This window comes from Nomascus leucogenys, chromosome 13, assembly GCF_006542625.1.
Source record: "Nomascus leucogenys isolate Asia chromosome 13, Asia_NLE_v1, whole genome shotgun sequence".
Taxonomy (NCBI): Eukaryota; Metazoa; Chordata; class Mammalia; order Primates; family Hylobatidae; genus Nomascus; species Nomascus leucogenys.
This window is the reverse complement of record NC_044393.1, coordinates 54,042,958-54,056,811: the sequence shown is the minus strand read 5'-3', so window position 1 is coordinate 54,056,811 and position 13,854 is coordinate 54,042,958. Positions and strand designations below refer to the sequence as shown.

Genomic DNA, 13,854 nt, shown 5'->3' with positions numbered 1-13,854 from the left:
CAAAAAGTAACACTTTAAAGATTAATATGATACCCAAAAGGCAGAAAGAATAAAAATATGAGGAAAAGTATTTTTCTAAAATTACAAATAAAAGTGCCCAATATAACAATCTCTTTGAGGAAAGAGCCATTTATTATATTTCTGTCCTTTATAAGCACCTGGCACAGTGCTTAATATTTTAAATTAATGTATATATTTTGGATGTGTATCACTAAGAGACTAAGCAGGTAAATTTTTGGCTTACTTACTAATGGAAATAATTAAAGAAACTTGAAATTTTGAGGAGACATGTAACTGAGATTGGAAATTAAACAGCCCTTATTATTCATTTACCATTTAATTTACAGCAGCTGACTACGGTAAAATGAATAGACAATCAAGATCCATTCCAAGTTACTACCTTTGAATGCTTGGGCAAGTCATTTCACTGCTCTTTCAACTATAAATGGAAGTTGATTAGGCTGATGATCTTACAATTACATTAATAGATTATTCCAAGTAATCAAAACAACAGAATTTTAGATTCTAAAAAACTATAAAATATAAATTTGATAACAAAATGAATATGTATTTCTACAACTGAGCTAGCATTACTACCAGATAGTGCTCTACAAGCACTTACCTGATACTCAAACTTCCCCAACTAGTGGTTATAATAATAATGATAGCAAATTCTGAGTGCTTACAATGCTTAATCTCCACAATAAGCCTATGGTATAGGTGCATTTATTATCCCCATTTTACAATGAGGTAGAGAGGTTAAACTTGTCTGAAGTTCATAACTAATAAATAGCCAAATCAAGATCTGAACCCTTGTGGTCTGATTCCAGAGCCTACACATCAGTATGCCTGAAATTAAAAACTGCCAGATGGCCGAGAGCTGTGGCTCACACTTGTAATCCCACCACTTTGGGAGGCCTAGGTGGGTGGGTCACCTGAGGTAAGGAATTCAAGACCAGCCTGGCCAACATAGTGTAACCATGTCTCTACTAAAAATACAAAAATTAGCTGGGTGTGGTGGGGCACACCTGTAATCCCATCTACTTGGGAGGCTGAGGCACGAGAATTGCTTGAACCCAGGAGACAGAGGTTGCAGTGAGCCAAGATTGCTCCACAGCGCTCCAGCCTGGGTGACAGACTTTGCCAAAAAAAAAAAAAAAAACCAAAAGAACAACAACAACAAAAAAAACCCTGCCAGATGATAGGTAAAATAAATAATCTAGAATTTACAATTAAGGAAGAAAAAATTGACAGCTGCCTCTCTCAAAAAGGGAAATTAAATACTTAAGTATCTCACTCCAGAATATCTGGACTGCATTTCCTCTGATCATTAAATGAAACCGCACTAACAAAACCAACCTTGCTCCTCCCTCAAACCTGATCTAGTTAACAAACTTACATTTAATCTGTAACAATGCATTAAAACACCACAAACGTGGGCAAATACGGTCACAAAGTCTAAAATTTGTGTTTATGGCCAGGTGCGGTGGCTCACACCTGTAATCCCAGCACTTTCGGAGGCCAAGGTGGGTGGATCACCGAGGTCAGGAGTTCGATACCAGCCTGGCCAACATGGTGAAACCCCACCTCTACTAAAAATACAAAATTAGCTGGGCATGGTGGCACATGCCTGTAGTCCTGGCTACTCAGGAGGCTGAGGCAGGAGAATCACCTGAACTGCATAGCCTGGGCAACAAGAGCAAAACTCTGTCTCAAAAAAAAAATAAATAAAGCAATAAAATAAAATTAAATGGAACACTACTCAGTCATATAAAGGAACAAACTATTACTACAGGCAACAACTTGGGTGAATCCAAGGTAATTATGCTGAGTGAAAAAAAAAAAAAGCCAATCTTGGCTGGGCACAGGGCTCACACTTGTAATCCCAGCACTTTGGAAGGCTGAGGTGGGTGGATAATTCGAGGTCAGGAGTTCAAGACCAGTCTGGCCAAGATGATGAAACCCCATCTCTACTAACAACAAAAAAAATTAGGCCAGGCCCAGTGGCTCACGCCTGTAATCCCAGCACTTTGGGAGGCCGAGGCAGGCAGATCACGAGGTCAGGAGATCGAGACCACCCTGGCTAACATGGTGAAACCCTGTCTCTACCTACAAAAAAAAAAAAAAAAAAAAAAAAAAAACCCAACTTAGCCAGGTGTGGTGGCGGGCGCCTGTAGTCCCAGCTACTTGGGAGGCTGAGGCAGGAGAATGGCGTGAACCCGGGAAGCGGAGCTTGCAGCGAGCCGAGATTGCGCCACTGCACTCCAGCCTGGGCGACAGAGCGAGACTCAGTCTCAAAAAAAAAAAAAAAAAAAAAAAAAATTAGCCAGGTGTGGTGGCGGGCACCTGTAATCTCAGCTCATCAGGAGACTGAGGCACAAGAATTGCTTGAACCTGGGAGGAAGAGGTTGCAGTGAGCCAAGATTGCACCACTGCACTCCAGACTGGGTGACAAAGTGAAAACTCCATTCCCCCCACCCCAAAAAAAAGCCAACCTCAAAAAGTTACATACTATTTAACTCCATTTATATAACATTCTTAAAGTAATAAATTATAGAAATGGAGAATAGGTTATTCAGAAGGAAAGGGGTAGAGAGAGGTAGGTATGGTTACATAGGAGAACAATATTAAGGATCCTCGTGGTGATAAAGTTGTTCTATACCTTACCTGTGGTGGTGGGTACAGGTACCCACACATGTGATCATAATGCACAGAACTAAATGTAGACAAACAAATGAGTACAAATACAACTGGGAAGCCTGAATAAAATGAGAAGATTGTATCAATGTCAATATTCTGGTCTTGGCCAGGTGTGTTGGCTCACGTCTGTAATTTCAGCACTTTGGGAGGCTGAGGCAGAAGGATCACGTGACGACAGCAGTTTCAGAACAGCCTGGGCTACAGAGTGTGACCCAAACTCTACAAAAATAAAAAAATTAGCTGGGCATGGTGGTGCAAGCCTGTAGTACTAACTATTCAGGAGATTGAGGTAGGAGGACTGTCTCAGCCTAGGAGTTTGAGATTACAGCAAGCTATGATCATACTACTCTCCAACCTGGGCAACAAAGGGAGACCCTGTCTCTTAAAACAAACAAACAAACACACACACACTAGTCAGGACATTGTACTACAATTTTACAAGATGTTACCATTGAGGGAAACTGCGTACCATGGTTTGAATAAGATTTGTACCTGCCAAAACTCATGTTGAAACCTTAATTTCTAGTGAAGCAAGGTTATGATGTGGAGCCTTTAAGAGGTAGGGCCTTGAACAGGTGTCTGGATCATGAGGGCCCCGGCTCTGTGGGTGGCTCGGTGCTAGTCTTGTGGTAGTGACAGCGTTATCTCTGGCAAGACTGGATTAGTTCTCTGGGGAATAGATTCGTTCCTGAGAGAGTGGGTTGTTAAAAATTTTAGCCAGAACACCCTTTGAGTTCTGCTTTTTCCCATGTGCCCATTTCCCTTTTGATTTTCCTCCATGTTGTGATGCCACCATGCTTCTTGAACTTCCCAGCCTGCAGAGCAGTGAACTAAAAAACCCTTTAGGCCGGGCGCAGTAGCTCACACCTGTAATCCCAGCACTTTGGGAAGCCAACGCGGGTGGATCACGAGGTCAGGAGATTGAGACCATCCTGGCTAACACAGTGAAACCCCGTCTCTACTAAAGATACAAAAAAATTAGGCAGGCATGGTGGCGGGCGTCTGTAGTCCCAGCTACTCGGGAGGCTGAGGCCGAAGAATGGCATGAACCCAGGAGGCGGAGCTTGCAGTGGGCCGAGATCGCACCACTGCACTCCAGCCTGGGTGACAGAGCAAGACTCCGTCTCAAAAAAACAAACAAACAAAAAAACAACAAAAAAAGCAAAACAAACAAACAAACAAAAATACAAAAAACCTTCTATTAATTACCTAGTCTCAGATATTCTGTTATAGCAACACTAAATGGACTAAGACACTGGGTAAAAATACATAGAATTTCTCTATTATTTCTTACAACCATATGCAAATCTATAATTATCACAAAATTAAAAGTTTAATTTTTTAAAATGACATTAAAATTGTGGCCTTCAAACTCTTTTTGAGCATTGGTAGCAATTTTCCTATACATGAAATATTAACACAGAAATCTAGGCATCCTTTTTGATTGTAACATGAAAAAATAGTTTTAATCTCCTATGCTTTAACCAATAATTGTTAGTGTCCACTTGAAGTGCTGTACTAAGAAAGCCAAATATAATGGGAGAATGCCACAGTGATGTCTGCCAATGGGTACAGTAGGCATTTGTACTTCATATTTGCTACATCCGTGGTTTAAAAAAATAGCAGGGGAATGTCCACGCCTGTACACCCTCTCACCTATGGCTTCCTGAAGAACTGTTTGAAAATCAATAGCTAAAAGAAAATCCTGACTTAAAATCTGATAGGAAAAACTTGTTTCACTGGCATATTCTACTTGTCCAAAGGACACACTGAGTAGAATATTTTTTACTCTTACAAAAAATAGTGTTAAAGCTTATTGTAATTAATAACCAAACAACAACAAAATCCTAGGCTGGACATGGTGGCTCACAACTGTTATCCCACATTTTTGGGAGGCCAAGGCAGGAGGAATGCTTGAGGCCAGGAGATTGAGGCCAGCCTGGGCAAAAAATCAAGACCCTGTCTCTACAAAAAATTTTTTTTAAATTTGCCAGGTGTAGTGGTATGTGCCTGTAATCCCAGCTAATTGGGAGGCCAAGGTGAGAGCATCACTTGCACCCAGGAGTCTGAAGTTACAATGAACCATGACAGCACCAGTGTACTCCAGCCTGGGGAACAGACCAAGACTCTGTCTCTAAAAAAAATAAATAAGTAAAACAAAAATAAGTAAATAACTTTTTTAAAAAATCCTGCAAACACTTTTTTTTTTTTTTTTTTTGAGACGGAGTCTCGCTCTGTCATCCAAGCTGGAGTACAGTGGTGCGATCTCTGCTCGCTGCAACCCCCACCTCCCAGGTTCAAGCGATATTCCTGCCTCAGCTTCCCAAGAAGCTGGGAATACAGGCGTCTGCCACCACGCCCAGTTAATTTTTGTATTTTTAGTAGAGACAGGGTTTCACCATGTTGGCCAGGCTGGTCTCAAACTCCTGACCTCAGGTGATCTGCCTGCCTCAACCTCCCAAAGTGCTGGGATTACAGGCTTGAGCCACCGCGCCCAGCCCCATTTATCTTTAACTTACTTAAGCTATATAGACCATTAGACTTGATCATTATTACTTTTTAGCCTTTTTTTTTTTTTTTTTTGAGATAAGAGTCTTGCTGTGTCGCCCAGGCTGGAGTGTGGAGTGCAGTGGTGTGATTTCGGTTCACTGTAACCTCTGTCTCCTGGGTTCAAGAGATTATCCTGCCTCAGTCTCCTAAGCAGCTGGGACTACAGGTGTGCCACCATGCCCAGATAATTTTTGTATTTTTAGTAAAGACAGGGTTTTATCACTGGCCACACTGGTCTCAAGCTCCTGACCTCCAGTGATCTGCCCACCTTGGCCTCCCAAAGTGCAGGGATTACAGGCATGAGTCACCATGCCTGGCCTTTATTTATTTATTTATTTATTTATTTTTTGAGACATTTTCACTCTGTCACCCAGGCTGGAGTGCTGTAGCACAATCTCGACTCACTGCAACCTCCGCCTCCCATGTTCAAGCAATTCTGCCTCAGCCTCCCAATTAGGTGGGATTACAGGTGCCCGCCACCATGCCCAGCTAATTTTTGTATTTTTAGTAGAGACAGCATTTCATCATATTGGCCAGGCTGGTTTCGAACTCCTGACCTCAAGTGATCCACCCACCTTGGCCTCCCAAGGTGTTAGGATTACAGACATGAGCCACCATGCCCAGCCTATTCTGTCATTCATTAATCTCAAGTAAAACAGTGTCCTCACTCTCCTTCTATCTCCTTCTAAGTATGCTTTCTATCACTATTTTGAATCCATTTCTTTCATACTAGAAAACTTGAGACTTTTCTTCTTTCCCTCTCTAAAAACAACGTGCATCAAATCTAATTAATAGAATTTAAACAAATCTTTCTGATGGTACTGTCTACATTTTATTATCTCAGACCTGGGCAATGAATACTTAGCTCTAAGTAGTTTCTTTCCCTATACTAACATGGCTTTTAAATCACTGGTTCCCAAACATAGATCCACAACTGTTACTTTTCATATACCTAGGGATAGGAGTAGAAAATGATAGGTTCCTAGGCATTACCCTAGAGAGATTCTCATGTAGTAGGTCTGAGACGTGGCCTGAATGCCTTATCAAAAAATTACAAGGGCATTCACACCAGTGCTCTATTTTAGTATTGGTTACAACATTGGACAGAATATTATACTTCAAAAGCCACTAGTTTCCTCATAACTTTGACCTATTCAAAAAAAGTGTAGTTCACAGTAATTCCAGTCAAGTTCCTAATCTTGACATTTTATCAGGTTACCTTGTTCCATACTAATAATCCAATCTATAACTCCTTTAATTATGAAGTCCGTTTTGCTATTGTTGGCATATCCTTACTCATTCCTCTTCAAATTCACTGATTTTCTTTTCCTTTTCTTTCCCACCCAATAAAAATCATATTAGACCTTCAAGAACCAATGCTTCCTTGAAGCCTTCCCAATTTTTTTAGATAGCTTTAAGACATCTGGCAAATCAACCTCCTAAGGGCTGTTTCCTCAGCTGTAAATGACAATTTGACTAGTCTTTATCTCAAAAGACTGCTCCAGCTATAAAACTTGTTCTACACTAATGTCTTCCATTCTTAACCTTCTGAAGAATGCACTACTTACATTAACTACTGGTTTATATTTTGACAGACATTATTTTAGAACAGCTGTTAAGTGTATAGCTTCCACAATTAGATCATCTATTTGACTCCATAACAAGAACTGAGGTATTTCTATATTACCTCAAAGCCTGTAATTCAGTGGCTAAGATACCCACCTAAATTATTATTGATTAAACCACAATTTCCCTTTTTCTAACACATAAATCTCTCCTCCTTCCTTTAAATGAACATGAAAAAACAAAACCTGCCACTGTTACTAATGTAGTTGCCCCCAGGCTCAGTCCTCCCCATTATTAGTCTCCCATCAATCTCGGATTAAATTTTTCATTTCTGTTTGATTTACTATTCCCATCCATCTACTGGATGTATATCTATAATATCTGCCATCACTTCAAAAATCAAGCCTTCAAAGTGAAACTTTCTTTTCCACACATCTTCTTTCATTCTATTTTTTATCAGTATTGCCATTCTCTTCTCCTTCTTTCCTTCCAGTTTCCTATTATATCCAGCCACCCAATCTTTTGTGCCTCCTCAGTGTTTAAGACTCATTATCCCTCAGCCGCCATGGCCCCTACCATCATCTTCATCATCTGAATAATCCAACAATCAACAACCCTTTCGATTTGTCACTATCAACTTCTAAGTAATTTGGCTCTAAAGAATGGAATTCTTAGTATTGTTTAAGCATTTCCCTCCTCCCTCAGAGTACAACTATTCTATTTTAAAACCAAATCAAATAAAATTCATTCATTTAACATATTTATTGAACATACACTATGTTCTAGATACTGCTCTAGGTGCTTGGGAATGGGCAGTGAACAAAATTATATTGCTCTTATGACACCTGAAATGACCTATGGCAATCCAATATAATCAAGGGTACCTTCAAGTAGTGTTTTTTTTTTTTCCTGGAGTGCAGTGGCACAATCTCAGCTCACTGCAACCTCTGCCTCCCAGGTTCAAGCAATTCCTCTGCCTCAGCCTCCCACGTAGTTGAGATTACAGGCATGCACCACCACAACTGGCTAATTTTTGTATTTTAGTAGAGATAGGGGTTCCCTATGTTGGCCAGGCTAGTCTCGAACTCCTGACCTCAAGTGATCCACCTACCTCGGCCTCCCAAAGTGCTGGGATTATAGACATGAGTCACCGTGCCCGGCCTTAGAGTAGTTTTCTTAAGTAGCTGCCTTTGATTAATGATTTGTTTATTCTCAATACCTTGTCAAGAATTAGTCCTTTATAAGGATCAATAGAAAGCTACAAAAATTTTCAAATGACTTTAATTCAAATTATTGAACAGCCACTCTTTAGCTATGTGACCCTAGGAAATGTCTCAGTCTCAGGCTGTGCACGGTGGCTCACACTTGTAATCCCAGTACTTTGGGAGGCCAAGGTGGAGGGATCACTTGAGCTCAGGAGTTAGAGACCACCATGGACAACATGGTGAAACCCCATCTCTACAAAAAACAAAACATGAAAATTAGCCAGGTGCGGTGCTGCAGGTGAAGCTGAACACCTGAGGTAAGCTCGGGAAGCTGAGGTGGGAGAATTGCTTGGGCCTGGGAGGTGGAGGTTGCAGTGAGCTGAAATCATGCCACTGCACTCCAGCCTGGGTTAGTGAGACCATCCCTCAAAAAAAAGCAAGAAAGAGGAAAAAGAAAACAGAAATGTCTCAGTCTCGACTGGGCTGATGGCTCATGACTGTAATCCCAGCACTTTGGGAGGCTGAGGCAGGCGGATCACTTGAGCCCAGGAGTTCAAGACCAGCAAGGCCAACGTGGGAAACCTGGTCTCTAAAGAAATTCAAAAATTAGTCAGGCATGGTGGCCCATGCCTGTGGTCCCACCTACTCGAGAGCCTGAGGTGAGAGGATGGCTTGAACACAGGAGGCGGAGGTTGCAGTGAGCCAAGAACACACCACTGCACTCCAGCCTGGGCAACAGAGCCAGATTCTGTCTCACAAAAAAAAAAAAAAGTCTCAGTCCCTCTAGGCCACTCAGGAAAAAATGAGCAAAATATCTATCTTTTTGTTCAGAGTAAGATATGCAGACACAGTGTAGATATTTATTTATTAATGTTAGTTGTCTCTTAGAATATACAAAAATTGTATTATTCAGTCCAATGATAATAATCAATTCCAATCAGAATACTGTTGGCCACTAAACAAATGGTGAAAGAACAGCAACTCTATTACTATATTTGAATAGTTATCTTAATATTTCAGATGTATTTAAAATATTTACTATAAAAATCTTAAGACTAAAGTAAGAGTAGGCTTAATTCCTAAGTACTTACCAAACCCATAAAATCAGTAAGGGACCGAAATTAATTATAAATATATATATATATATATATACATGTAAATACTTTCAAGTTTAAACAGTTTTACTTCTACAGCATTTTCCTGTCTTTTAATTCCAAGACTTACAATATCCCAAGATCAGCTTCCTCCTCTTCATAAGGTAATGTAAATAGAAAAACAAAAACCTGGAAATGGGAAGACTAGTATAATACAACTAGAGAGTTGAAGCTTAAGGAAAGAAAATGTCTGTGCCCTTTATACACAAAAATGAATTATGGAATTAATAGATCCACATATCCAATAAGAAAAATACTCAGTATGCAAACACACATGAGCTTTTAGAGTAGCCTATCTTGAACTTCAAAAAAGCACACAATCTCTGAAAAAATGTAGAATACAGGCAAAAATAAAATGTCAAGAACGATGTTGGTGGATACAATGAGTCCTATAAGGGACCAGTACATTTGCTATGAGACAGACTACACTCACTTTCACCTTCCAGCTTCATTGTAAGGCTGAGGTGGGAGGACTGCTTGATCCCAGGAGTTAAAGACCAGCATGGACTGTTTAGTGAGACCCTATCTCTACAAAAAAAAATTTGTTTTAAATTAGCCAGACATGGTGGCATGGTGCCTGTAGTCCCAGTTAGTTGGGAGGCTGAGGTGGGAGGATCGCTTGAGCCTGGGAGATTAAGGCTGTAGTGGGCCATAATCGTGCCACTGCACTCCAGTCTGGGCGACAGAGCAAGATCCTGTCTCCAAAAAAAAAAAACGAAAAACAAAAAAGAGGACGGGGCCTTTCTGCAAAGGGATTATATATAAATGAAAAATAACCCACATATAGTGAGCTCATCAGCCACTCATAAAAACCATTTAAGCATGAGGAAATTGCTGTGTGTAGCTGGGGATTGAACTACAATTGCTTTTCCCAAAATCCTTAATGAACTATTTACTTTAGGAGGTAAGAGGTGTCAATTTTAAACTTCGTAAGTGAAATTTTATGCTATGCCGACATAATCTCCTTTGACATGTAACTTCCACTATCACTCTAGATCAATTTAAATGATAAATACCAGTTTCTCACAATTATTCTCAAAGTAATTACACAATAAAACAGCATTTGTCTTTTGGTACAACCGTATCACATCCATGAGATTTGCCAGTTTAAACATACAATTCAAAGATCAAACGGTTGACAGATTACTGTATAGCTAACGATTAATACTAATATACAGCAACTAGGTTACTGTACACCAATTACAGGCTTACATTTGAAAAAACCACACAATCTGACTCCAGCGATATTAACCATCAGAATCATCAGTTATTTCCCTTAGGAAGCAGTATGTGCAAGATGAACAAGACAAAATTGATAGCTACTATGATGCTTTTACATAGGAAGGCACTCAACTATCTGCCACTAAATTAATCTATAGTATTATCAGAGTTCAAAATGTCCCTAAAAAAGAATTTAAATCTCACACGACAACAAAGGTCTTTGGATCTTGATATGTTCCAGAACCACTTGAAATCTGTTATTTCATCTAGCAGAGTCCTATAAACCCACTGGATAAACGAGAGTCAGATCCTGAAGTCTCATTTTTAGATTTCTAAGACACTAAATGATCAAAACAGTTACAGTATGTAATTGGATCCATCCCCTCTTGAATTAATAGAAATCTAAATTTACATATATACAGGAGACTAGATGTTTGCGAGTTCATCAAAGTTAACACGGAGAATTATAAAAAATATATCTTAAATACTGTACTTGTAATTTAAAATGTCCGTATCAATTTTTTAGTTTCAAGCTAAAATGTATTCTTCGAGTATAGCTCCCCTGACTAGAATTCTGGTTTCCTGTTCCTACATAAACCAGACCAGTAATGCAATGTCCACAGTTTTTGGTTCAACATATTTCAAAATAAGTTACCTAGATCTTTGTGGGGCAATCTGAACGTAGACTTCCTTTTAGATTTCTATTTTTTCCCTATAATCTTTTAGTCATCTTGCCCACGCCTAACCTGACTACAATTTTCTTCAGCAATTAATTTGCCTTTATCAAGTTTTCCAAAGCATTTAACTTAGTTTGCATTTAAACAGTTCTCTTTTCACATTCATTTATCACTGGTTTATGTAATACTTAATAGAATAATATAAACACGTTACAAGTACAATGGAATTAGCCGATTTGGGAACAAACCTATGACTTCCATGAGCATTCATCTCAACTGGTGGAAGCAGCAGAAAGTAGTTTACATTCATTCAACATACATGGACATTAGTATTTTTAAAAGAAGAATTATTAATCCTGCACATTGGTTAAATGAAGATTAAGGAAACATCTATAGTACCTACATAAAACATTTTAGAAAAAAATAAACTATAAATAGTGATCACCTTAGCATGTGATAGACCTTACACACAGAAGTCAGAGATTTACTTTTTTCCAGAAACTATCACAGAAAAGGCTATAGAGCTTACTAAGAATTTTACCCAAATTAACTTACTGAATTCTCAAAACCACGCTATGAAATAGGCTCTATTATTATTTCCATTTTGCAGACCAAGAAACAAAAGCACAAAGAGGTAAAAAACATTGCCCAAGGTAGTACAACCTGGTTTGAGTGCAATCAACCCAAAGTGGTATGGTTCTGGAATCTCTACTCTATACAATACAGCTTCTAAAGAAGTACTGTTTTGAGTCCTTTTAATAAACATGTTACTTTTACATCTTAAGAATTGGAGGTAAATAAGCCATGCTCCATATGTCATTCTCTTAGTGCAAATTTTTCAGTAGCACTCCTCTTAAGTACATATGCTTTTATTCTGGCATTCAAGGCTCAACCACAACTTGATCCCAATTTGTACTGCTGTGATTTCAATTCAAGCTCCTTATCCAAATAGCCCATAGGTTCTGGAAACCAATGAATCATCTTGAACTGGAATATACACAAGCAGTAGACAGAGAGTCTGTCATTTGACACTATACAAAGACCAGTATTTGCTTATTTCAGAGACTCTGAAAATAGTGGCCTGCCTTTTAAAAAGAAATGTCCAGCATGATTTCTCGGAAAAGTATAAAGCACCAAGAATCAGGACCTAAATTTTAAACTTTGATTAACCACTATGTAACTTTATGACCTTGAGAAAATCATTTAAACTCTCTGGAGCTCAATCTCCTTATAAAATAAAAGCAGAGAACTGGAATACAAAAATGAGCTGGAGCCAGTACTAAAATGCAAATTCAAGGCTCCACTCTAAAGACTTGATTATACTGGTCTGGAAAGGGGCCCCAAGAATGTTCATTTTAATATAATTGATACACGAGGTCCTTGGGCCACAGTGAGAAAAAAATAACAAAGAGATCTCTTAAGTCAATTCTAAATGTAGACTCTTAACTTCAGTCAATTAAGGTGCTCCTTTACACGGCCAGGATGGGAGTTCTGGCCTGAAAGAAAATCCTTTCGTTCATCATGGGCCTTGTTTTTGTACCTTCTGCCATACCTTTTGTTTAAACACTGAATTAAGACTTAGTAGTACTACAAACTGAACTTCCATCAATCTGTTAAGACATATTTGCACACAGTCAATTCAAATTACTTTTTAAAGCACCTATCAAATGCTAAGTATCCACTGTATTTCATTAATCTTCATTGTTGTGAAATATGATTATCTTAATTTTCTCAGAATAAAATTTTAAGTTTTAGAGAATATAATATGCACTCTGTAAGTCTCAAAATTTTCTTCTCCTGCTGTCTGAAAATTTCCAAAGAAATTATCATCCAAATTCACTACCAACATCTTGCTATCACTGAAAGAAAATACATAAAACTGATGAGTATTATTGTAATGTAATGAAAGTCTAAGTGTTTTCCTGTTTCTTTTCCTTTTCTTGTCCTTCTTAACCTTTCTGCGTATATATTTCTTTAACTACAAAGTTCTAGAAACCATATACCGCTTTGCCCCAGTTACAGATGTTTCATGCTCTGCTGTATTACCATCTGTGTATACACCATCTCACCAACCCCCATTTAAAAAGCATTAATTTGCATGTATGTGAAAAATAACCTATTTTAATGTTTTCCAAAAAATATTTTACTTTTTAAAAATTGCTTAACGGAGCCGGGCACAGTGGCTCAAGCCTGTAATCCCAGCACTTTGGAAGGCCAAGGTGGGCGGATCACAAGGTCAGGAGATCCAGACCATCTTGGCTAACATGGTAAAACCCCGTCTCTACTAAAAATACAAAAAAATTAGCCAGGCCTGGTGGCGGGTGCCTGTAGTCCCTGCTACCAGGGAGGCTGAGGCAGGAGAATGGGCGTGAACCCGGGAGGCGGAGCTTGCAGTAGGGCGACAGAGCGAGACTCCATCTCAAAAAAAAAAAAAAAAAAAAAAATTGCTTAAAGAATTTTTTTTTTTTTTTTTTTTGAGACAGAGTCTCACTCTTGTCACCCAGGCTGGAGTCCAATGGTGCAATCTCAGCTCACTGCAACCTCTGCCTCCCAGGTTCAAGCGATTGTCCTGCCCCAGCCTCCCAAGGAGCTGGGATTACAGGGGCCCGCCACCACGCCCAGCTAATTTTTTGTATTTTTAGTAGAGACGGGGTAATAGATTTTCTTAATGGAGAAAGGGGAGTATCAAAATTGGAAGATGTTTTTGGCCCTTAGAAATTAAGCTGCTGGCATCAGCAAATCATAAGCCTAAACAATACAACTGTAACTCAAGACTCATTT

At 39.1% G+C, this 13,854-nt stretch overlaps 1 protein-coding gene across 5 annotated transcripts in view; it reads right to left on the bottom strand.

Moving 5' to 3' along the window:
- Positions 1 to 13,854, bottom strand: part of KMT2E (lysine methyltransferase 2E) — a 100,222-nt gene that overhangs the window by 77,343 nt on the left and 9,025 nt on the right. The window lies entirely within an intron of this gene.